The sequence below is a fragment of the Melospiza melodia genome, chromosome 2 (genome assembly GCF_035770615.1).
Source record: "Melospiza melodia melodia isolate bMelMel2 chromosome 2, bMelMel2.pri, whole genome shotgun sequence".
In the NCBI taxonomy this organism is placed as follows: Eukaryota; Metazoa; Chordata; class Aves; order Passeriformes; family Passerellidae; genus Melospiza; species Melospiza melodia.
In genome coordinates, this window is record NC_086195.1 from 32630678 (window position 1) to 32655191 (window position 24514).

The window sequence follows — 24514 nt, forward strand, 5'->3', positions numbered from 1 at the left end:
GCTTCTGGATGGCAGATTGTAGGACGCACTTGGTACTATCAAACCAGCCCGACTTGGCACTGGTGCCACCTCGGGTCTGGGAACCATCCTGCGTATCGTGGATTCTAAGGAGCCAGCCGGCCACTCCCAGCCATAGGCACCCAAACACAAACAACGGCGCTTTTCCCTGGAAAACAAAACTCGCCTGCCAACTTTTTGATGGCAGATTGCAGGAGCCACTTGGTACTATCAAACCAGCTCAAGTTGGCACTGGTGCCACCATGGGTCTGCTCACCATCCTGCCTATCGTAGCTTTTCAGGAGCCAGCCGGTCACTCGCAGCCATAGGCCCCCAGACACAAACCTCGGCCCGTTTCCCTGGCAAACAAAAGTAAGCTGCCCCGCTTCTGCATGGCAGATTGCAGGAGCTATTTAGTACTATCAAACCAGCCCGACTTGGCACTGGTGCCACCTCAGGTCTGGGAACCATCCTGCGTATCGTGGATTCTAAGGAGCCAGCCGGCCACTCCCAGCCACAGGCCCCCAAACACAAACAACGGCGCTTTTCCCTGGAAAACAAAACTCGCCTGCCAAATTTTGATGGCAGATTGCAGGAGCCACTTGGTACTATCAAATCAGCCCAACTTGGGACTGGTGCCACCATGGGTCTGGTCACCATCCTGCCTATCGTAGCTTTTCAGGAGCCAGCCGGTCACTCCCAGCCATAGGCCCCCAGACAAAATCCTCGGCCCGTTTCCCTGGCAAACAAAAGTAAGCTGCCCTGCTTCTGGATGGCAGATTGCAGGAACCACTTGGTACTATCAAACCTGCAAAACTTGGCACTGGCGCCACCTTGGGTCTGGATACCATGCTGCGTATCGTGGATTCTAAGGAGCCAGCCGGCCACTCCCAGCCACAGGCCCCCAAACACAAACAACGGCGCTTTTCCCTGCGAAACAAAACTCTCCTGACAACTTTTTGATGGCAGATTGCAGGAGCCACTTGGTTTTATCAAATCAGACCAACTTGGCACTGGTGCCACCATGGGTCTGGTCACCATCCTGCCTATCGTAGCTTTTCAGGAGCCAGCCGGTCACTCCCAGCCATAGGCCCCCAGACACAAACCTCGGCCCGTTTCCCTGACAAACAAAAGTAAGTTATCCCGCTTCTGGATGGCAGATTGCCGGAGCCACTTGGTACTATCAAACCAGCCCGACTTGGCACTGGTGCCACCATGGGTCTGGTCACCATCCTGCCTATCGTGGATTCTAAGGAGCCATCCGTCCACTCCCAGCCACAGGCCCCCAAACAAAAACAACGGCGCTTTTCCCTGGAAAACAAAACTCGTCTGCCAACATTTTGATGGCAGGTTGCAGGACGCACTTGGTACTATCAAACCAGCCCAACTTGGCACTGGTGCCACCTTGGGTCTGGGAACCATGCTGCGTATCGTGGATTATAAGGAGCCAGCCGGCCACTCCCAGCCACAGGCCCCCAAACACAAACCACAGCGCTTTTCCCTGGAAAACAAAATTCGCCGGCCAACTTTTTGATGGCAGATTGCAGGAGCCACTTGGTACTATCAAATCAGCCCAACTTGGCACTGGTGCCACCATGGGTCTGGTCACCATCCTGCTTATCGTAGCTTTTCAGGAGCCAGCCGGTCACTCCCAGCCATAGGCGCCCAGACACAATGCTCTGCCCTTTTCCCTGGCAAACCAAAGTAAGCTGCCCCGCTTCTGGATGGCAGATTGCAGGAACCACTTGGTACTATAAAACCAGCCCGACTTGGCACTGGTGCCACCTCTGGTCTGGGAACCATGCTGCGTATCGTGGATTCTAAGGAGCCAGCCGGCCACTCCCAGCCACAGGCCCCCAAACAAAAACAACGGCGCTTTTCCCTGGAAAACAAAACTCGCCTGCCAAATTTTTGATGGCAGATTGCAGGAGCCACTTGCTGCTATCAAATCAGCCCAACTTGGCACTGGTGCCACCATGGGTCTGGTCACCATCCTGCCTATCGTAGCTTTTCAGGAGCCAGCCGGTCACTCCCAGTCATAGGCCCCCAGACACAAAGCTCGGCCCGTTTCCCTGGCAAACAAAAGTAAGCTGCCCCGCTTCTGGATGGCAGATTGTAGGACGCACTTGGTACTATCAAACCAGCCCGACTTGGCACTGGTGCCACCTCTGGTCTGGGAACTATGGTGCGTATCGTGGATTCTAAGGAGCCAGCCGGCCACTCCCAGCCATAGGCACCCAAACACAAACAACGGCGCTTTTCCCTGGAAAACAAAACTCGCCTGCCAACTTTTTGATGGCAGATTGCAGGAGCCACTTGGTACTATCAAACCAGCTCAACTTGGCACTGGTGCCACCATGGATCTGCTCACCATCCTGCCTATCGTAGCTTTTCAGGAGCCAGACGGTCACTCGCAGCCATAGGCCCCCAGACAAAAACCTCGGCCCGTTTCCCTGGCAAACAAAAGTAAGCCTCCCCGCTTCTGCATGGCAGATTGCAGGAGCTATTTAGTACTATCAAACCAGCCCGACTTGGCACTGGTGCCACCTCAGGTCTGGGAACCATCCTGCGTATCGTGGATTCTAAGGAGCCAGCCGGCCACTCCCAGCCACAGGCCCCCAAACACAAACAACGGCGCTTTTCCCTGGAAAACAAAACTCGCCTGCCAAATTTTGACAGCAGATTGCAGGAGCCACTTGGTACTATCAAATCAGCCCAACTTGGGACTGGTGCCACCATGGGTCTGGTCACCATCCTGCCTATCGTAGCTTTTCAGGAGCCAGCCGGTCACTCCCAGCCATAGGCCCCCAGACAAAAACCTCGGCCCGTTTCCCTGGCAAACAAAAGTAAGCTGCCCTGCTTCTGGATGGCAGATTGCAGGAACCACTTGGTACTATCAAACCAGCCCAACTTGGCACTGGTGCCACCTTGGGTCTGGGAACCATGCTGCGTATCGTGGATTATAAGGAGCCAGCCGGCCACTCCCAGCCACAGGCCCCCAAACACAAACCACAGCGCTTTTCCCTGGAAAAAAAATTCGCCGGCCAACTTTTTGATGGCAGATTGCAGGAGCCACTTAGTACTATCAAATCAGCCCAACTTGGCACTGGTGCCACCATGGGTCTGGTCACCATCCTGCCTATCGTAGCTTTTCAGGAGCCAGCCGGTCACTCCCAGCCATAGGCCCCCAGACACAAACCTCGGCCCGTTTCCCTGGCAAACAAAAGTAAGCTGCCCCGCTTCTGGATGGCAGATTGCAGGAACCACTTGGTACTATAAAACCAGCCCGACTTGGCACTGGTGCCACCTCTGGTCTGGGAACCATGCTGCGTATCGTGGATTCTAAGGAGCCAGCCGGCCACTCCCAGCCACAGGCCCCCAAACAAAAACAACGGCGCTTTTCCCTGGAAAACAAAACTCGCCTGCCAAATTTTTGATGGCAGATTGCAGGAGCCACTTGCTTCTCTCAAATCAGCCCAACTTGGCACTGGTGCCACCATGGGTCTGGTCACCATCCTGCCTATCGTAGCTTTTCAGGAGCCAGCCGGTCACTCCCAGTCATTGGCCCCCAGACACAAAGCTCGGCCCGTTTCCCTGGCAAACAAAAGTAAGCTGCCCCGCTTCTGGATGGCAGATTGTAGGACGCACTTGGTACTATCAAACCAGCCCGACTTGGCACTGGTGCCACCTCTGGTCTGGGAACTATGGTGCGTATCGTGGATTCTAAGGAGCCAGCCGGCCACTCCCAGCCATAGGCACCCAAACACAAACAACGGCGCTTTTCCCTGGAAAACAAAACTCGCCTGCCAAATTTTGACGGCAGATTGCAGGAGCCACTTGGTACTATCAAATCAGCCCAACTTGGGACTGGTGCCACCATGGGTCTGGTCACCATCCTGCCTATCGTAGCTTTTCAGGAGCCAGCCGGTCACTCCCAGCCATAGGCCCCCAGACAAAAACCTCGGACCGTTTCCCTGGCAAACAAAAGTAAGCTGCCCCGCTTCTGGATGGCAGATTGCAGGAGCCACTTGGTACTATCAAACCAGCCCAACTTGGCACTGGTGCCACCTTGGGTCTGTGAACCATGCTGCGTATCGTGGATTATAAGGAGCCAGCCGGCCACTCCCAGCCACAGGCCCCCAAACACAAACCACAGCGCTTTTCCCTGGAAAACAAAATTCGCCGGCCAACTTTTTGATGGCAGATTGCAGGAGCCACTTGGTACTATCAAATCAGCCCAACTTGGCACTGGTGCCACCATGGGTCTGGTCACCATCCTGCTTATCGTAGCTTTTCAGGAGCCAGCCGGTCACTCCCAGCCATAGGCGCCCAGACACAATGCTCTGCCCTTTTCCCTGGCAAACCAAAGTAAGCTGCCCCGCTTCTGGATGGCAGATTGCAGGAACCACTTTTCAACATCAAATAGCCCGACTTGGAACTGGAGCCACCTCTGGTCTGGGAACCATGCTGCGTATCGTGGATTCTAAGGAGCCAGCCGGCCACTCCCAGCCACAGGCCCCCAAACACAAACAACGGCGCTTTTCCCTGGAAAAAAAAACTCGCCTGACAACTTTTTGATGGCAGATTGCAGGAGCCACTTGCTACTATCAAATCAGCCCAACTTGGGACTGGTGCCACCATGGGTCTGGTCACCATCCTGCCTATCGTAGCTTTTCAGGAGCCAGCCGGTCACTCCCAGCCATAGGCTCCCAGACAAAAACCTCGGCCCGTTTCCCTGGCAAACAAAAGTAAGCTGCCCCGCTTCTGGATGGCAGATTGCAGGACGCACTTGGTAGTATCAAACCAGCCCGACTTGGCACTGGTGCCACCTCTGGTCTGGGAACCATGCTGCGTATCGTGGATTCTAAGGAGCCAGCCGGCCACTCCCAGCCAAAGGCCCCCAAACACAAACAACGGCGCTTTTCCCTGGAAAACAAAACTCGCCTGCCAACTTTTTGATGGCAGATTGCAGGAGCCACTTGGTACTATAAAACCAGCCCAACTTGGCACTTGTGCCACCATGGGTCTGGTCACCATCCTGCCTATCGTAGCTTTTCAGGACCTAGCCGGTCACTCCCAGCCATAGGCCCCCAGACGCAAAGCTCGACCCGTTTCCCTGGCAAACAAAAGCAAGCTGTCCCGCTTCTGGATGGCAGATTGCAGGACGCACTCGGCACTATCAAACCAGCCCGACTTGGCACTGGTGCCACCTCTGGTCTGGGAACCATCCTGCGTATCGTGGATTCTAAGGAGCCAGCCGGCCACTCCCAGCCATAGGCACCCAAACACAAACAACGGCGCTTTTCCCTGGAAAACAAAACTCGCCTGCCAACTTTTTGATGGCAGATTGCAGGAGCCACTTGGTACTATCAAACCAGCTCAAGTTGGCACTGGTGCCACCATGGGTCTGCTCACCATCCTGCCTATCGTAGCTTTTCAGGAGCCAGCCGGTCACTCCCAGCCATAGGCCCCCAGACACAAACCTCGGCCCGTTTCCCTGGCAAACAAAAGTAAGCTGCCCCGCTTCTGCATGGCAGATTGCAGGAGCTATTTAGTACTATCAAACCAGCCCGACTTGGCACTGGTGCCACCTCAGGTCTGGGAACCATCCTGCGTATCGTGGATTCTAAGGAGCCAGCCGGCCACTCCCAGCCACAGGCCCCCAAACACAAACAACGGCGCTTTTCCCTGGAAAACAAAACTCGCCTGCCAAATTTTGACGGCAGATTGCAGGAGCCACTTGGTACTATCAAATCAGCCCAACTTGGGACTGGTGCCACCATGGGTCTGGTCACCATCCTGCCTATCGTAGCTTTTCAGGAGCCAGCCGGTCACTCCCAGCCATAGGCCCCCAGACAAAATCCTCGGCCCGTTTCCCTGGCAAACAAAAGTAAGCTGCCCTGCTTCTGGATGGCAGATTGCAGGAACCACTTGGTACTATCAAACCAGCAAAACTTGGCACTAGTGCCACCTTGGGTCTGGATACCATGCTGCGTATCGTGGATTCTAAGGAGCCAGCCGGCCACTCCCAGCCACAGGCCCCCAAACACAAACAACGGCGCTTTTCCCTGGGAAACAAAACTCTCCTGCCAACTTTTTGATGGGAGATTGCAGGAGCCACTTGGTTTTATCAAATCAGACCAACGTGGCACTGGTGCCACCATGGGTCTGGTCACCATCCTGCCTATCGTAGCTTTTCAGGAGCCAGCCGGTCACTCCCAGCCATAGGCCCCCAGACACAAAGCTCTGCCCGTTTCCCTGACAAACAAAAGTAAGTTATCCCGCTTCTGGATGGCAGATTGCCGGAGCCACTTGGTACTATCAAACCAGCCCGACTTGGCACTGGTGCCACCATGGGTCTGGTCACCATCCTGCCTATCGTGGATTCTAATTAGCCATCCGTCCACTCCCAGCCACAGGCCCCCAAACATAAACAACGGCGCTTTTCCCTGGAAAACAAAACTCGTCTGCCAACTTTTTGATGGCAGATTGCCAGAGCCACTTGCTACTATCAAACCAGCCCAACTTGGCACTGGTGCCACCTTGGGTCTGGGAACCATGCTGCGTATCGTGGATTATAAGGAGCCAGCCGGCCACTCCCAGCCACAGGCCCCCAAACACAAACCACAGCGCTTTTCCCTGGAAAACAAAATTCGCCGGCCAACTTTTTGATGGCAGATTGCAGGAGCCACTTGGTACTATCAAATCAGCCCAACTTGGCACTGGTGCCACCATGGGTCTGGTCACCATCCTGCTTATCGTAGCTTTTCAGGAGCCAGCCGGTCACTCCCAGCCATAGGCGCCCAGACACAATGCTCTGCCCTTTTCCCTGGCAAACCAAAGTAAGCTGCCCCGCTTCTGGATGGCAGATTGCAGGAACCACTTGGTACTATAAAACCAGCCCGACTTGGCACTGGTGCCACCTCTGGTCTGGGAACCATGCTGCGTATCGTGGATTCTAAGGAGCCAGCCGGCCACTCCCAGCCACAGGCCCCCAAACAAAAACAACGGCGCTTTTCCCTGGAAAACAAAACTCGCCTGCCAAATTTTTGATGGCAGATTGCAGGAGCCACTTGGTACTATCAAACCAGCCCAACTTGACACTGGTGCCACCATGGGTCTGGTCACCATCCTGCCTATCTTAGCTTTTCAGGAGCCAGCCGGTCACTCCCAGCCATAGGCCCCCAGACACAAAGCTCGGCCCGTTTCCCTGGCAAACAAAAGTAAGCTGCCCCGCTTCTGGATGGCAGATTGCAGGAGCCACTTGGTACTATCAAACCAGCCCAACTTGGCACTGGTGCCACCTTGGGTCTGGGAACCATGCTGCGTATCGTGGATTCTAAGGAGCCAGCCGGTCACTCCCAGCCACAGGCCCCCAAACACCAACCACAGCGCTTTTCCCTGGAAAACAAAACCCGCCTGCCGACATTTTGATGGCAGATTGCAGGAGCCACTTGCTGCTATCAAATCAGCCCAACTTGGCACTGGTGCCACCATGGGTCTGGTCACCATCCTGCCTATCGTAGCTTTTCAGGAGCCAGCCGGTCACTCCCAGTCATAGGCCCCCAGACACAAAGCTCAGCCCGTTTCCCTGGCAAACAAAAGTAAGCTGCCCCGCTTCTGGATGGCAGATTGTAGGACGCACTTGGTACTATCAAACCAGCCCGACTTGGCACTGGTGCCACTGCTGGTCTGGGAACTATGGTGCGTATCGTGGATTCTAAGGAGCCAGCCGGCCACTCCCAGCCATAGGCACCCAAACACAAACAACGGCGCTTTTCCCTGGAAAACAAAACTCGCCTGCCAACATTTTGATGGCAGATTGCAGGAGCCACTTGGTACTATCAAACCAGCTCAACTTGGCACTGGTGCCACCATGGGTCTGCTCACCATCCTGCCTATCGTAGCTTTTCAGGAGCCAGACGGTCACTCGCAGCCATAGGCCCCCAGACAAAAACCTCGGCCCGTTTCCCTGGCAAACAAAAGTAAGCTGCCCCGCTTCTGCATGGCAGATTGCAGGAGCTATTTAGTACTATCAAACCAGCCCGACTTGGCACTGGTGCCACCTCAGGTCTGGGAACCATCCTGCGTATCGTGGATTCTAAGGAGCCAGCCGGCCACTCCCAGCCACAGTCCCCCAAACACAAACAACGGCGCTTTTCCCTGGAAAACAAAACTCGCCTGCCAAATTTTGACGGCAGATTGCAGGAGCCACTTGGTACTATCAAATCAGCCCAACTTGGGACTGGTGCCACCATGGGTCTGGTCACCATCCTGCCTATCGTAGCTTTTCAGGAGCCAGCCGGTCACTCCCAGCCATAGGCCCCCAGACAAAAACCTCGGCCCGTTTCCCTGGCAAACAAAAGTAAGCTGCCCTGCTTCTGGATGGCAGATTGCAGGAGCCACTTGGTACTATCAAACCAGCCCAACTTGGCACTGGTGCCACCTCTGGTCTGGGAACCATGGTGCGTATCGTGGATTATAAGGAGCCAGCCGGCCACTCCCAGCCACAGGCCCCCAAACACAAACCACAGCGCTTTTCCCTGGAAAACAAAATTCGCCGGCCAACTTTTTGATGGCAGATTGCAGGAGCCACTTGGTACTATCAAATCAGCCCAACTTGGCACTGGTGCCACCATGGGTCTGGTCACCATCCTGCTTATCGTAGCTTTTCAGGAGCCAGCCGGTCACTCCCAGCCATAGGCGCCCAGACACAATGCTCTGCCCTTTTCCCTGGCAAACCAAAGTAAGCTGCCCCGCTTCTGGATGGCAGATTGCAGGAACCACTTTTCACCATCAAATAGCCCGACTTGGAACTGGAGCCACCTCTGGTCTGGGAACCATGCTGCGTATCGTGGATTCTAAGGAGCCAGCCGGCCACTCCCAGCCACAGGCCCCCAAACACAAAAAACGGCGCTTTTCCCTGGAAAACAAAACTCGCCTGACAACTTTTTGATGGCAGATTGCAGGAGCCACTTGCTACTATCAAATCAGCCCAACTTGGCACTGGTGCCACCATGGGTCTGGTCACCATCCTGCCTATCGTAGCTTTTCAGGACCTAGCCGGTCACTCCCAGCCATAGGCCCCCAGACACAAAGCTCGACCCGTTTCCCTGGCAAACAAAAGCAAGCTGTCCCGCTTCTGGATGGCAGATTGCAGGACGCACTCGGCACTATCAAACCAGCCCGACTTGGCACTGGTGCCACCTCTGGTCTGGGAACCATCCTGCGTATCGTGGATTCTAAGGAGCCAGCCGGCCACTCCCAGACATAGGCACCCAAACACAAACAACGGCGCTTTTCCCTGGAAAACAAAACTCGCCTCCCAACTTTTTGATGGCAGATTGCAGGAGCAACTTGGTACTATCAAACCAGCCCAACTTGGCACTTGTGCCACCATGGGTCTGCTCACCATTCTGCCTAACGTAGCTTTTCAGGAGCCAGCCGCTCACTCCCAGCCATAGGCCCCCAGACAAAAAGCTCGGCCCGTTTCCCTGGCAAACAAAAGTAAGCTGCCCCGCTTCTGGATGGCAGATTGCAGGAACCACTTGGTACTATCAAACCAGCCCGACTTGGCACTGGTGCCACCTCAGGTCTGGGAACCATCCTGCGTATCGTGGATTCTAAGGAGCCAGCCGGCCACTCCCAGCCACAGGCCCCCAAACACAAACAACGGCGCTTTTCCCTGGAAAACAAAACTTGCCTGCCGACATTTTGATGGCAGATTGCAGGAGCCACTTGGTACTATCAAACCAGCCCAACTTGGCACTGGTGCCACCATGGGTCTGGTCACCATCCTGCCTATCGTAGCTTTTCAGGAGCCAGCCGGTCACTCCCTGCCATAGGCCCCGAGACACAAAGCTCGGCCCTTTTCCCTGGCAAACAAAAGTAATCTGCCCTGCTTCTGGATGGCAGATTGCAGGAACCACTTGGTAGTATCAAACCAGCCCGACTTGGCACTGGTGCCACCTTGGGTCTGGGAACCATGCTGCGTATCGTGGATTCTAAGGAGCCAGCCGGCCACTCCCAGCCACAGGCCCCCAAACACAAACAACGGCGCTTTTCCCTGGAAAACAAAACTCGCCTGCCAAATTTTGACGGCAGATTGCAGGAGCCACTTGGTACTATCAAATCAGCCCCACTTGGGACTGGTGCCAGCACGGGTCTGGTCACCATCCTGCCTATCGTAGCTTTTCAGGAGCCAGCCGGTCACTCCCAGCCATAGGCCCCCAGACAAAAACCTCGGACCGTTTCCCTGGCAAACAAAAGTAAGCTGCCCTGCTTCTGGATGGCAGATTGCAGGTACCACTTGGTACTATCAAACCAGCAAAACTTGGCACTGGTGCCACCTTGGGTCTGGATACCATGCTGCGTATCGTGGATTCTAAGGAGCCAGCCGGCCACTCCCAGCCACAGGCCCCCAAACACAAACAACGGCGCTTTTCCCTGGAAAACAAAACTCTCCTGCCAACTTTTTGATGGCAGATTGCAGGAGCCACTTGGTTTTATCAAATCAGCCCAACTTGGCACTGGTGCCACCATGGGTCTGGTCACCATCCTGCCTATCGTAGCTTTTCAGGAGCCAGCCGGTCACTCGCAGCCATAGGCCCCCAGACAAAAAGCTCGGCCCATTTCCCTGGCAAACAAAAGTAAGCTACCCCGCTTCTGGATGGCAGATTGCAGGAGCCACTCTGCACCATCAAACTAGCCCGTCTTGGCACTGGTGCCACCTCTGGTCTGGGAACCATCCTGCGCATCGTGGATTTTAAGGAGCCAGTCGGCCACTCCCAGACATACGCCTCCAAACACAAACAACGGTCCGTTTCCCTGGCAAAGAAAAGTAAGCTGCCCCGCTTCTGGATGTCAGATTGCAGGAACCACTTGTTGCCAAGTTGGGCTGATTTGATAGTACCAAGTGGCTCCTGCAATCTTCCATCAAAAAGTTGGCAAGCGAGTTTTGTTTTCCAGGGAAAAGCGCCGTTGTTTGTGTTTGGGGGCCTGTGGCTGGGAGTGGCCAGCTGTCTCCTTAGAATCCACGATACGCAGGATGGGTCCCAGACCAGAGGTGGCACCAGTGCCAAGTCGGGCTGGTTTGATGGTGCAAAGTGACTCCTGCAATCTGCCATCCAGAAGCGGGGTAGCTTACTTTTGTTTGCCAGGGAAACGGGCAGAGCTTTGTGTCTGGGGGCCTATGGCTGGGAGTGACCGGCTGCCTCCTGAAAAGCTACGATAGGCAGGATGGTGACCAGACCCATGGTGGCACCAGTGCCAAGTTGGGCTGGTTTGATAGTACCAAGTGGCTCCTGCAATCTGCCATCAAAAAGTTGGCAGGCGAGTTTTGTTTTCCAGGGAAAAGCGCCGTTGTTTGTGTTTGGGGGCCTGTGGCTGGGAGTGGCCAGCTGGCTCCTTAGAATCCACGATACGCAGGATGGTTCCCAGACCAGAGGTGGCACCAGTGCCAAGTCGGGCTGGTTTGATGGTACAAAGTGGCTCCTGCAATCTGCCATCCAGAAGCGGGGTAGCTTACTTTTGTTTGCCAGGGAAACGGGCCGAGGTTTGTGACTGGGGGCCTATGGCTGGGAGTGACCGGCTGGCGCCTGAAAAGCTACGATAGGCAGGATGGTGACCAGACCCATGGTGGCACCAGTGTCAAGTTGGGCTGGTTTGATAGTACCAAGTGGCTCCTGCAATCTGCCATCAAAAAGTTGGCAGGCGAGTTTTGTTTTCCAGGGAAAAGCGCCGTTGTTTGTGTTTGGAGGCCTGTGGCTGGGAGTGGCCGGCTGCCTCCTTTGAACCCAGGATACGCAGGATGGTTCCCAGAGCCAAGGTGGCGCCAGTGCCACGTTGGGCTGGTTTGATAGTACCAAGCGGCTCCTGCAATCTGCCATCCAGAAGCGGGACAGCTTAATTTTGTTTCCCTGAGAAACGGGCCGAGGTATTTTTCTGGGGGCCTATGGCTGGGAGTGACTGGCTGGCTACTGAAAAGCTACGATAGGCAGGATGGTTACCAAACTCATGGTGGCACCAGTGCCAAGTCGGGCTGGTTTGATAATACTAAATAGCTCCTGCAATCTGCCATCCAGACGGGGGGCAGCGGAATTTTGTTTGCTGGAGAAAAGTTCCGTGGTTTTTTTTTGGGGGTATATGGCTGGACGTGGCCGGCTGGCTCCTTAAAAGATCGATACGCAGGATTGTTCCCTGACCCAAGGTGGCATCAGTGCCAAGTCGGGCTGTTTTCGTAGTACCAAGTGCGTCCTGCAATTTGCCATCCAGAAGAGGGGCAGTTGAGTTTTGTTTGCCAGAGAAAAGGGCCGTGGTATATGTTTGGGGGCATATGGTTGAGAGTGGCCGGCTGGCCCCTGAAAATCCACGATAAGCAGGATGGTTCCCACACCAGAGGTGTCACCAGTGCCAAGTCGGGGTGGTTTGATAGTACTAAATAGCTCCTGCAATCTGCCATGCAGAAGCGGGGCAGCTTACTTTTGTTTGCCAGGGAAACGGGCCGAGATATTTGTCTGGGGGCCTATGGCTGGGAGTGAGCGGCTGGCTCCTGAAAAGCTACGATAGGCAGGATGGTGACCAGACCCATGGTGGCACCAGTGCCAAGTTGGGCTGGTTTGATAGTACCAAGTGGCTCCTGCAATCTGCCATCAAAAAGTTGTCAGGCGAGTTTTGTTTTCCAGGGAAAAGCGCCGTTGTTCTTGTTTAGAGGCCTGTGGCTGGGAGTGGCCGGCTGCCTCCTTTGAACCGAGGATACGCAGGATGGTTCCCAGACCCAAGGTGGCACCAGTGCCAAGTTGGGCTGGTTTGATAGTACCAAGTGGCTCCTGCAATCTGCCATCCAGAAGCGGGGTAGCTTACTTTTGTTTGCCAGGGAAACGGGCCGAAATATTTGTCTAGGGGCCTCTGGCTGGGGGTGACTGGGTGGCACCTGAAAAGCTACGATAGGCAGGATGGTGACCAGACCCATGGTGGCACCAGTGCCAAGTTGGGCTGATTTGATAAAACCAAGTAGCTCCTGCAATCTGCCATCAAATGTTTGGCAGGCGAGTTTTGTTTTCCAGGGAAAAGCACCGTTGTGTGTGTTTTGGGGCCTGTGGCTGGGAGTGGCCAGCTGGCTCCTTAGAATCCACGATACGCAGGACGGTTCCCAGACCCAAGGTGGCACCAGTGCCAAGTCGGGCTGGTTTGATAGTACCAAGTGGTTCCTGCAATCTGCCATCCAGAAGCGGGGCAGCTGAATTTTGTTTGCCAGAGAAAAAGGCTGTTGTTTGTGTTTCAGGGCCTGTGGCTGGCAGTGGCCGGCTGGCTCCTGAAAATCCATGATACGCAGCATGGTTCCCAGACCCAAGGTGGCACCAGTGCCAAGTAGGGCTGGTTTCATAGTACCCAGTGGCTCCTGCAATCTCCCATCAGGAAGAGGGGCAGTTGAGTTTTGTTTTCCAGGGAAAAGGGCCGTGGTTTGTGTTTGGGGCCTATGGCTGAGAGTGACCGGCTGGCCCCTCAAAATCCACGATAGGAAGGATGGTTCCCAGATCCAAGGTGGCAGCAGTGCCATGTTGTGCTGGTGTGATAGTCCCAAGTGGCTCCTGCAATCTGCCATCCAGAAGCGGGGCAGCTGAATTTTGTTTGCCAGAGAAAAATGCTGTGGATTGTGTTTGGGGGCCTGTGGCTGGGAGTGGCCGGCTGGCTCCTGAAAATCCATGATACGCAGCATGGTTCCCAGACCCAAGGTGGCACCAGTGCCAAGTTGGGCTGGTTTGATAGTACCAAGTGCGTCCTGCAATTTGCCATCCAGAAGAGGGGCAGTTGAGTTTTGTTTGCCAGAGAATAGCGCCGTTGTTTGTGTTTGGGGGCTTGTGGCTGGGAGTGGCCGACTGGCGCCTTAGAATCTGTGTTACGCAGCATGGTTCCCAGACCAGAGGTGGCACCAGTGCCAAGTTGGGCTGGTTTGATAGTACCAAGTGGCTCCTGCAATCTGCCATCCAGAAGCGGGGCAGCTTACTTTTGTTTGCCAGTGAAACGGGCCGAGGTTTGTGACTTGGGACCTATGGCTGGGAGTGGCCGGCTGGCTCCTTTGAACCCACGATACGCAGGATGGTTCCCAGACCCAAGGTGGCACCAGTGCCAAGTCGGGCTGGTTTGATACTACCAAGTGCGTCCTGCAATCTGCCATCCAGAAGCGGGGCAGCTTAATTTTGTTTGCCAGGGAAACGGGCCGTGGGTTTTGTATGGGGGCCTATGGCTGAGAGTGGCCGGCTGGCTCCTGAAAATCCACGCTAGGCAGCATGGTTCCCAGATGCAAGCTGGCACCAGTGCCAAGTCGGGCTGGTTTGATGGTGCAAAGTGGCTCCTGCAATCTGCCATCCAGAAGCGGGGCAGCTGATTTTTGTTTGCCAGAGAAAAATTCCGTGGATTGTTTTTGGGGGCATATTGCTGGGAGTGGCCGGCTGGCTCCTTAAAATGCTCGATACGCATGATGGTTCCCAGGCCCAAGGTGTCACCACTACCAAGTCGGCCTGCGGTTTTAGTATCAAGTTCATCCTGCAATTTGCCATCCAGAAGAGGGGCAGTTGAGTTTTGTTTGCCAGAGAAACGGGCCGAGGTTTCTGTTTGGGGACATATGGCTGAGAGTGGCCGGGTGGCCCCTGAATATCCACGATACACAGCATGGTTCCCAGATCCAAGGTGGCACCAGTGCCAAGTTGGGCTGGTTTGATAGTACCAAGTGTCTCCTGCAATCTGCCATCCAGAAGCGGGGCAGCTTACTTTTGTTTGCCAGAGAAATAGGCCAAGGTTTTTGTCTGGGGGCCTGTGGCTAGGAGTGGCCGGCTGGCTCCTAAGAATCCACGATACGCAGGATGTTTCCCAGACCCAAGGTGGCACCAGTGCCAAGTCGGGCTGGTTTGATAGTACCAAGTGGCTCCTGCAAACTCCATCAAAATGTTGGCAGACGTGTTTTGTTTTCCAGGGAACAGCGCCGTTGATTTTGTTTGGGGGCCTGTGGCTGGGAGTGGCCGGCTGGCTCCTTAGAATCCACGATACGCAGGATGGTTCCCAGACCCAAGGTGGCACCAGTGCCAAGTCGGGCTGGTTTGATTACACCAAGTGGCTCCTGCAATCTGCCATCCAGAAGTGAGGCAGCTAAGTTTTGTTTGCCAGAAAAAAGGGCCGTGGTTTTTGTTGGGGGCCTGTGGCTGGGAGTAGCCGGCTGGCTCCTTAAAATCCACGATAGGCTGGATGGTTCCCAGACCCAAGGTGGCACCAGTGCCAAGTCGGGCTGGTTTGATAGTACCAAGTGGCTCCTGCAATCTGCCATCCAGAAGCGGTGCAGTTGAGTTTTGTTTGCCAGAGAAAAGGGCCGTGGGTTGTGTTTGGGGGCATATGGCTGGGAGTGGCCGGCTGTCTCATTAAAAAGATCGATACGCAGGATGGTTCCCAGACCCAAGGTGGCACCAGTGCCAAGTAGGGCTGTTTTTATAGTACCAAGTGCGTCCTGCAATTTGCCATCCAGAAGAGGGGCAGTGGAGTTTTGTTTGCCAGAGAATAGCGCCGTTGTTTCTGTTTGGGGGCTTGTGACTGGGAGTGGCCGACTGGCGCCTTAGAATCTGTCTTACGCAGCATGGTTCCCAGACCAGAGGTGGCACCAGTGCCAAGTTGGGCTGGTTTGATAGTACCAAGTGGCTCCTGCAATCTGCCATCCAGAAGCGGGGCAGCTTACTTTTGTTTGCCAGGTAAACGGGCCGAGGTTTGTGACTGGGGACGTATGGCTGGGAGTGACCGGCTGGCTCCTGGAAAGCTACAATAGGCAGGATGGTGACCAGACCCATGGTGGCACCAGTGCCAAGTTGGGCTGGTTTGATAGTACCAAGTGGCTCCTGCAATCTGCCATCAAAAAGTTGGCAGGCGAGTTTTGTTTTCCAGGGAAAAGCGCCGTTGTTTGTATTTGGGGGCCTGTGGCTGGGAGTGGCCGGCTGGCTCCTTTGAACCCACGATACGCAGGATGGTTCCCAGACCCAAGGTGGCACCAGTGCCAAGTCGGGCTGGTTTGATACTACCAAGTGCGTCCTGCAATCTGCCATCCAGAAGCGGGGCAGCTTAATTTTGTTTGCCAGGGAAACGGGCCGTGGGTTTTGTTTGGGGGCCTATGGCTGAGAGTGGCCGGCTGGCTCCTGAAAATCCACGCTAGGCAGCATGGTTCCCAGATGCAAGGTGGCACCAGTGCCAAGTCGGGCTGGTTTGATGGTGCAAAGTGGCTCCTGCAATCTGCCATCCAGAAGCGGGGCAGCTGATTTTTGTTTGCCAGAGAAAAATTCCGTGGATTGTTTTTAGGGGCATATTGCTGGGAGTGGCCGGCTGGCTCCTTAAAATGCTCGATATGCCTGATGGTTCCCAGGTCCAAGGTGTCACCACTACCAAGTCGGCCTGCGGTTTTAGTATCAAGTTCATCCTGCAATTTGCCATCCAGAAGAGGGGCAGTTGAGTTTTGTTTGCCAGAGAACAGGGCCGAGGTTTCTGTTTGGGGACATATGGCTGAGAGTGGCCGGCTGGCCCCTGAATATCCACGATACACAGCATGGTTCCCAGATCCAAGGTGGCACCAGTGCCAAGTTGGGCTGGTTTGATAGTACCAAGTGTCTCCTGCAATCTGCCATCCAGAAGCGGGGCAGCTTACTTTTGTTTGCCAGAGAAATAGGCCTAGGTTTTTGTTTGGGGGCCTGTGGCTAGGAGTGGCCGGCTGGCTCCTAAGAATCCACGATACGCAGGATGTTTCCCAGACCCAAGGTGGCACCAGTGCCAAGTCGGGCTGGTTTGATAGTACCAAGTGGCTCCTGCAAACTCCATCAAAAAGTTGGCAGGCGTGTTTTGTTTTCCAGGGAAAAGCGCCGTTGATTTTGTTTGGGGGCCTGTGGCTGGGAGTGGCCGGCTGGCTCCTTAGAATCCACGATACGCAGGATGGTTCCCAGACCCGAGGTGGCACCAGTGCCAAGTCGGGCTGGTTTGATTACACCAAGTGGCTCCTGCAATCTGCCATCCAGAAGTGAGGCAGCTAAGTTTTGTTTGCCAGAAAAAAGGGCCGTGGTTTTTGTTGGGGGCCTGTGGCTGGGAGTGGCCGGCTGGCTCCTTAGAATCCACCATACGCAGGATGGTTCCCAGACCCAAGGTGGCACCAGTGCCAAGTCGGGCTGGTTTGATACTACCAAGTGGCTCCTGCAAACTGCCATCCAGAAGCGGGGCCGCTGAGTTTTGTTTGCCAGGGAAATGGGCCGTTGTTTGTGTTTGGGGGCCTTTGGCTGGGAGTGTTCGGCTGGTTCCTGAATATGTACGATACGCAGGATTGTTCCCAGACCCAAGGTGGCACCAGTGCCAAGTCGGGCTGGTTTGATGGTGCAAAGTGGCTCCTGCAATCTGCCATCCAGACGCGGGGCAGCGGATTTTTGTTTCCATGAGAAATGGTCCGTGGTTTGTTTTTGGGGGTATATGGCTGGGCCTGGCCGGCTGGCTCCTTAAAAAGCTCGATATGCAGGATGGTTCCCTGACACAAGGTGGCACCAGTGCCACGTCGGGTGGTTTTGTAGTACAAAGTGCGTCCTAAAATTTGCCATCCAGAAGAGGGGCAGTTGAGTTTTGTTTGCCAGAGAAAAGGTCCGTGGTTTGTTTTTGGGGGCATATGGCTGAGAGTGGCTGGCTGGCCCCTGAAAATCCACGATACACAGGATGGTTCCCAGATCCAAGGTGGCACCTGTGCCAAGTCGGGCTGATTTGATAGTACTAAGTAGCTCCTGCAATCTGCCATCCAGAAGCGGGGCAGCTTACTTTTGTTTGCCAGGTAAACGGGCCGAGGTTTGTGTTTGGGGGCCTATGGCTGAGAGTGACCGGCTGGCTCCTGAAAAGCTACAATAGGCAGGATGGTGACCAGACCCATGGTGGCACCAGTGCCAAGTTGGGCTGGTTTGATAGTACCAAGTGGTTCCTGCAATCTGCCATCCAGAAGCAGGGCAGCTGAGTTTTGTTTGCCAGAGAAAAGGGCCTTGGTTTGTGTTTGGGGGCATATGGCCGGGTGTGGCCAGCTGGCTCCTTGAAATGCACGATATGCAACATGGCTCCCAGACCCAAGGTGGCACCAGTGCCAAGTTGGGCTGGTTTGATAGTACCAAGTGGCTCCTGCAATCTTCCATGATCACGTGGAGAAATACTTTCTGGTTTCAGCCTCATGCTCTTTCTTCTCTCCCTCAACTTCTCTATCACCTCTCATCTGGTTCACATGCGCTGTCTTCAAGGTCCACAGGCTACTTTTCACAGAATCTTCTGGCCTGATGAAGTAAGAATGATGAATAGAACAGAGCTGGGATCTATTTTCCAGTTTGGATAAAATGCATTCTGCACACAAATCCAAGGAGAACGGGCTGCCCCGATGCCCAGAAAATCTTTCACTCCTGCTAGTGTTCTACGTCAACCGCAACTTAGTCTGAAAGAAAAGCTTTTTCTCTGAGAGCATCTGAGAGGTTTGCATGAAGCACTGATATCTGACATATGCAATTTTGAATAGGAGAGGAAAAAGAAAATGGCAAGGAGTTTTTAATTTTAGTGGTTTCAATTTTAATTTCCGTGCACTTTTTCAAAACTTGTCAGCTCAAATGCCCATCAACATCTTTTAGTCATCTGTAAGTCAGTATTCATATAAAATGTGCTTCAAATCCAAAGAATTTCAAATTTGCACTCCAAGCTTCTATGCCTAGATTTATGATTTCCTACACATATTAGATGAAAGGAAGGCCTTTTTTACTGTGGGAGTGCTGGAACACTGGAACAGGTTGCCCAGAGAAGTTGTGGGTGTCCCATCCCTGAAAGTATTCAAGGTCACCTTGGACGGGGCTTGGAGCAGCAACAAAGGAGAAGCTTGATGGTAGAGAAACAAAGTCGGACTATAGAAGAAACTCGGATTGAAGTATAGGATCAAGTTTTCTCTCAGCTCTTGGGGTAAATTCAAAGTTGTACAAAATGACATTTATCTGTGCTATTCACTACTGTAACAGAAAGTTTCATGAAAACTGTACAGAAGATAGTAAATTTTAAAAGAGATAAGAATTACAGCATAAAATCCATGGGATAGGTTACAACATGAGACACTCTCTAAGAGAAAATCTCTTTGTTTCAGCACTTCATCGGGGTAAGATTTCATGAAGTGCCAAAGAAGGCGGCAAAATATCATTCGGGACATTATTTACTGGAATTCAGCCTGGCCATTAGTAGGAACTGCCTTTGAACATATCATGTAGATATACCACACACACTTTCCCTTCACTGAAAAATTACTGTTTACAACAAATAAGCAATTGACGATCAAAATTGATTGAAAGCATCTTAAACATGTCAAGTATTTCATTGTAGATGATCTGTGATCCAAATGCTTCTTCCACCTTCGAGAGGGACAGAAGAATTCTTCCATATCATGATGGTTTAAAATTGTATCAACCAATGTTTTCTGCTGAAAAGATATCATCTATTTTTTTCTATTTTTGGAAGAAAATATTCCTAGACATACAACAGGTGAGAACTAAGTAATTTTAAAGAAACAAATGAAATGAAAATATTCTGTAAATAGAATGAAATGAAAAGCTGTGTTTTAAATAGGAGCTAAATATTAAACAGAATTTTTGTACCAGGCATTTGAATTACTGCACCAGCTCTTTTGCCCATCAAGAGAGGCATTTAGCATTTCAGTCTTTTCCAAGGTGTTCATGATCTGCTATGCTGATCTCTGTGTGTGCCTAGGTGTGTGTGGAGGGGGGGGCATATGAAGGGGAGTGTGTATGTTTGCTTTACAATTGTTGTGGCAGATTCATGCCTCAGCTCCACATTTTGTTTTAAAAAGGTCACACCGAGTGGATATGAAGTTTACTATCAACAAGAGATCGATTCCCAAATCATCCATTTGACTCTCCCTTATAAATCATGTGCTTTGTTGCATATTTTATCAAATATACTTTCAAGCCAGATGGAGGAAGGAGGATGTGGGAATCCCTCCACCATCTTGCAACTTTTATGTAAGTAGGTTTTCAAGAAAATCATCATTTCTCTTTTAAATATGTCTGGAACAGGCATGATGGTAGTGTCAACCTGTTGGAGTTTTTGTTGCTGGAAGAAGTTGTACAAAAGGATTGGTTTTTACATTGACCAGTTACTGAATCAAGCGCAGGAATACATTGGAAATTTAGCTGGGGGTTCCTTTTCCCAGCAGACTACTTCTAGAACGAGCTTGTACACTGAAGCTGACTCCTTTGCTCTCTTTTTGTTTCTTTCCTATTTTCTTGGCTTCTTTGCCACTATCTAGACAATTTTGGAACTTTGTTCCCAACTAAAATGGTTTCAATAGTCTGATTGTGATCATACATTTTTACAAGGAATTTTTAAAATCTTTCCTCGAGTCCAGAAAGTCAAGGACTTAGATCTTTTTCTTCCCTTATCAATATTGCCATGAAATTGACAAATAAAGACCAACTCTTTATTTTTGTTTTTAACCCACGTAGATAATTCCCATCCATTAATCCATTTTGTGGACCAATAGCTGCCATTCTGATGGAAGCTGTCACTTCTTAACAATAGGCATTCTGTGACTATGTTGACTGCACTTTGGGTGAAGATCCTAACTGGTCTTAGATATACATAGGGAGAAATTTGCTCAGCCAGTGTCAGTCTTAAGCATGCGTATCAGAAGATCTTTCTAGAGCTGGGAATTTTCCCATGAAAGGGATTCAGTTAGGGAAGAGACACTTGTGCCAGAGTTTTACATTCTTCTTGAACACTGCTTAAGGAACTTAGATGCCATGTCCATTTGGATCTCTGTCTGCACAGAACTTTGTCATGCCAGTGCTTTGAAATGCATCTTGAAGAGAATTCACTAGCACAGAATGAAAGAGAGTGGAAGGGGTTGGTGGGGCTAACCAGGCCCAACCCCCCTGCCTAAACCAGGATACCTAGAGCCTCTTGCCCAGGATTCTATCTGGGTGTACTTTTAATGTCTTCAAAGATCCAGGCTCCACAATCTTTCTGGGCAGTCTGTGCCGTGGTTCAGTCACCCTGACAGTAAAGAAACATTTACTGATGTTCAAAGGCAATCTCCTGTATTTCAGTGTGTGCCCACTGCCTCTTGTCTTTTCCCTCAGCATCACTGAAAAGACACTGATTCCCTCCCCTTTGCACTATTGCTTCCATATGTATGTGTGATGCCATGTAGAGGTATGTCAAAAACCTCCCTGAAGCCCAGGCAGATAATATTCCCTTCATCTACCAGTCAAGTTGATTCATCAGAGGAGTTTAAAGTGATGTTCAGCATGAAATTCCCCTGAAAAATCATGCTAACTACATTATTTGGTCATCTGTCATGTGCCTGGCAAGGATTTCCAGGAAGAGCTGCTTCATCAACTTCCTGGGGATAAAAAAGAGGCTGGCTGGTTTGTACTATGGCGAGTCCTCTTAATTGCCTTTTTTGAAGATGGGTGTCATTTGCTAACATCCACTCTTTAGCTCCTCTTCTCATCTACACCTCGGCAAAAAGCTTTTCCACTATGTCTGGCTAGGAAAAACTGTGCCAGCACAGAAAACATCTCCCATCGTGTTCTAGAAGTTGCACGGATGTCTGCCAAGTGTTTGGCAGGAAGAAAAGAAAAGTTGTCCAAAACAGCTTCCAATCGAATGTTCCTGTGATTGGAAAAGTCAGGAGAGTGCAAAGGTACTGTTTTCTATCAGTTGGCAAGGTGCGCACACAATCCCAGTGTTGTACAGCTTGCTTCTTCACCTTCCCGAAGCTGCCGCTCTCGCCGGCTGCCGGAGCCCAAGAAGCGGCTTCTTCGCGCAAAGACGATTGTGCCGCTCACAGTGCTCTCCTTAGCGCGGCTTCTGCTGAAAGACGCCCGGCAGCGGCTCTTAACTCCGGAGAGCATCCTACCTTCGTCTTTCGCGTCTTTTGTAGTCTACATCTTAGCAAAACGCTTTTCCACTATGTCTGGCTAGGAAAAACTGTGCCAGCACAGAAAACATCTCCCATCGTGTTCTAGAAGTTGCACGGATGTCTGCCAAGTGTTTGGCAGGAAGAAAAGAAAAGTTGTCCAAAACAGCTTCCAATCGAATGTTCCTGTGATTGGAAAAGTCAGGAGAGTGCAAAGGTACTGTTTTCTATCAGTTGGCAAGGTGCGCACACAATCCCAGTGTTGTACAGCTTGCTTCTTCACCTTCCCGAAGCTGCCGCTCTCGCCGGCTGCCGGAGCCCAAGAAGCGGCTTCTTCGCGCAAAGACGATTGTGCCGCTCACAGTGCTCTCCTTAGCGCGGCTTCTGCCGAAAGACGCCCGGCAGCGGCTCTTACCTCCGGAGAGCATCCTACCTTCGTCTTTCGCGTCTTTTGTAGTCTACATCTTAGCAAAACGCTTCTCCACTATGTCTGGCTAGGAAAAACTGTGCCAGCACAGAAAACATCTCCCATCGTGTTCTAGAAGTTGCACGGATGTCTGCCAAGTGTTTGGCAGGAAGAAAAGAAAAGTTGTCCAAAACAGCTTCCAATCGAATGTTCCTGTGATTGGAAAAGTCAGGAGAGTGCAAAGGTACTGTTTTCTATCAGTTGGCAAGGTGCGCACACAATCCCAGTGTTGTACAGCTTGCTTCTTCACCTTCCCGAAGCTGCCGCTCTCGCCGGCTGCCGGAGCCCAAGAAGCGGCTTCTTCGCGCAAAGACGATTGTGCCGCTCACAGTGCTCTCCTTAGCGCGGCTTCTGCCGAAAGACGCCCGGCAGCGGCTCTTACCTCCGGACAGCATCCTACCTTCGTCTTTCGCGTCTTATGTAGTCTACACCTCGGCATAACGCTTTTCCACTATGTCTGGCTAGGAAAAACTGTGCCAGCACAGAAAACATCTCCCATCGTGTTCTAGAAGTTGCACGGATGTCTGCCAAGTGTTTGGCAGGAAGAAAAGAAAAGTTGTCCAAAACAGCTTCCAATCGAATGTTCCTGTGATTGGAAAAGTCAGGAGAGTGCAAAGGTACTGTTTTCTATCAGTTGGCAAGGTGCGCACACAATCCCAGTGTTGTACAGCTTGCTTCTTCACCTTCCCGAAGCTGCCGCTCTCGCCGGCTCCCGGAACCGAAGAATCGGCTTCTTCGCGCAAAGACGATTGTGCCGCTCACAGTGCTCTCCTTAGCGCGGCTTCTGCCGAAAGACGCCCGGCAGCGGCTCTTAACTCCGGAGAGCATCCTACCTTCGTCTTTCGCGTCTTATGTAGTCTACATCTTAGCAAAACGCTTTTCCACTATGTCTGGCTAGGAAAAACCGTGCCAGCCCAGAAAACATCTCCCATCGTTTTCTAGAAGTTGCAGATATGTCTGCCAAGTGTTTGGGAGGAAGAAAAGAAAAGTTGTCCAAAACAGCTTCCAATCGAATGTTCCTGTGATTGGAAGAGTCAGGAGAGGACAAAGGTACTGTTTTCTATCAGTTGGCAAGGTGCGCACACAATCCCAGTGTTGTACAGCTTGCTTCTTCACCTTCCCGAAGCTGCCACTCTCAGGAGGTAAGAGCCGCTGCCGGGCGTCTTTCGGCAGAAGCCGCGCTAAGGGGAGCACTGTGAGCGGCACAATCGTCTTTGCGCGAAGAAGCCGCTTCTTGGGCTCCGGCAGCCGGCGAGAGCGGCAGCTTCGGGAAGGTGAAGAAGCAAGCTGTACAACACTGGGATTGTGTGCGCGCCTTGCCAACTGATAGAAAACAGTACCTTTGCACTCTCCTGACTTTTCCAATCACAGGAACATTCGATTGGAAGCTGTTTTGGACAACTTTTCTTTTCTTCCTGCCAAACACTTGGCAGACATCCGTGCAACTTCTAGAACACGATGGGAGATGTTTTCTGTGCTGGCACAGTTTTTCCTAGCCAGACATAGTGGAAAAGCTTTTTGCCGAGGTGTAGACTACATAAGACGCGAAAGACGAAGGTAGGATGCTCTCCGGAGGTAAGAGCCGCTGCCGGGCGTCTTTCAGCAGAAGCCGCGCTAAGGAGAGCACTGTGAGCGGCACAATCGTCTTTGCGCGAAGAAGCCGCTTCTTGGGCTCCGGCAGCCGGCGAGAGCGGCAGCTTCGGGAAGGTGAAGAAGCAAGCTGTACAACACTGGGATTGTGTGCGCACCTTGCCAACTGATAGAAAACAGTACCTTTGCACTCTCCTGACTTTTCCAATCACAGGAACATTCGATTGGAAGCTGTTTTGGACAACTTTTCTTTTCTTCCTGCCAAACACTTGGCAGACATCCGTGCAACTTCTAGAACACGATGGGAGATGTTTTCTGTGCTGGCACAGTTTTTCCTAGCCAGACATAGTGGAAAAGCGTTTTGCTAAGATGTAGACTACAAAAGACGCGAAAGACGAAGGTAGGATGCTCTCCGGAGGTAAGAGCCGCTGCCGGGCGTCTTTCGGCAGAAGCCGCGCTAAGGAGAGCACTGTGAGCGGCACAATCGTCTTTGCGCGAAGAAGCCGCTTCTT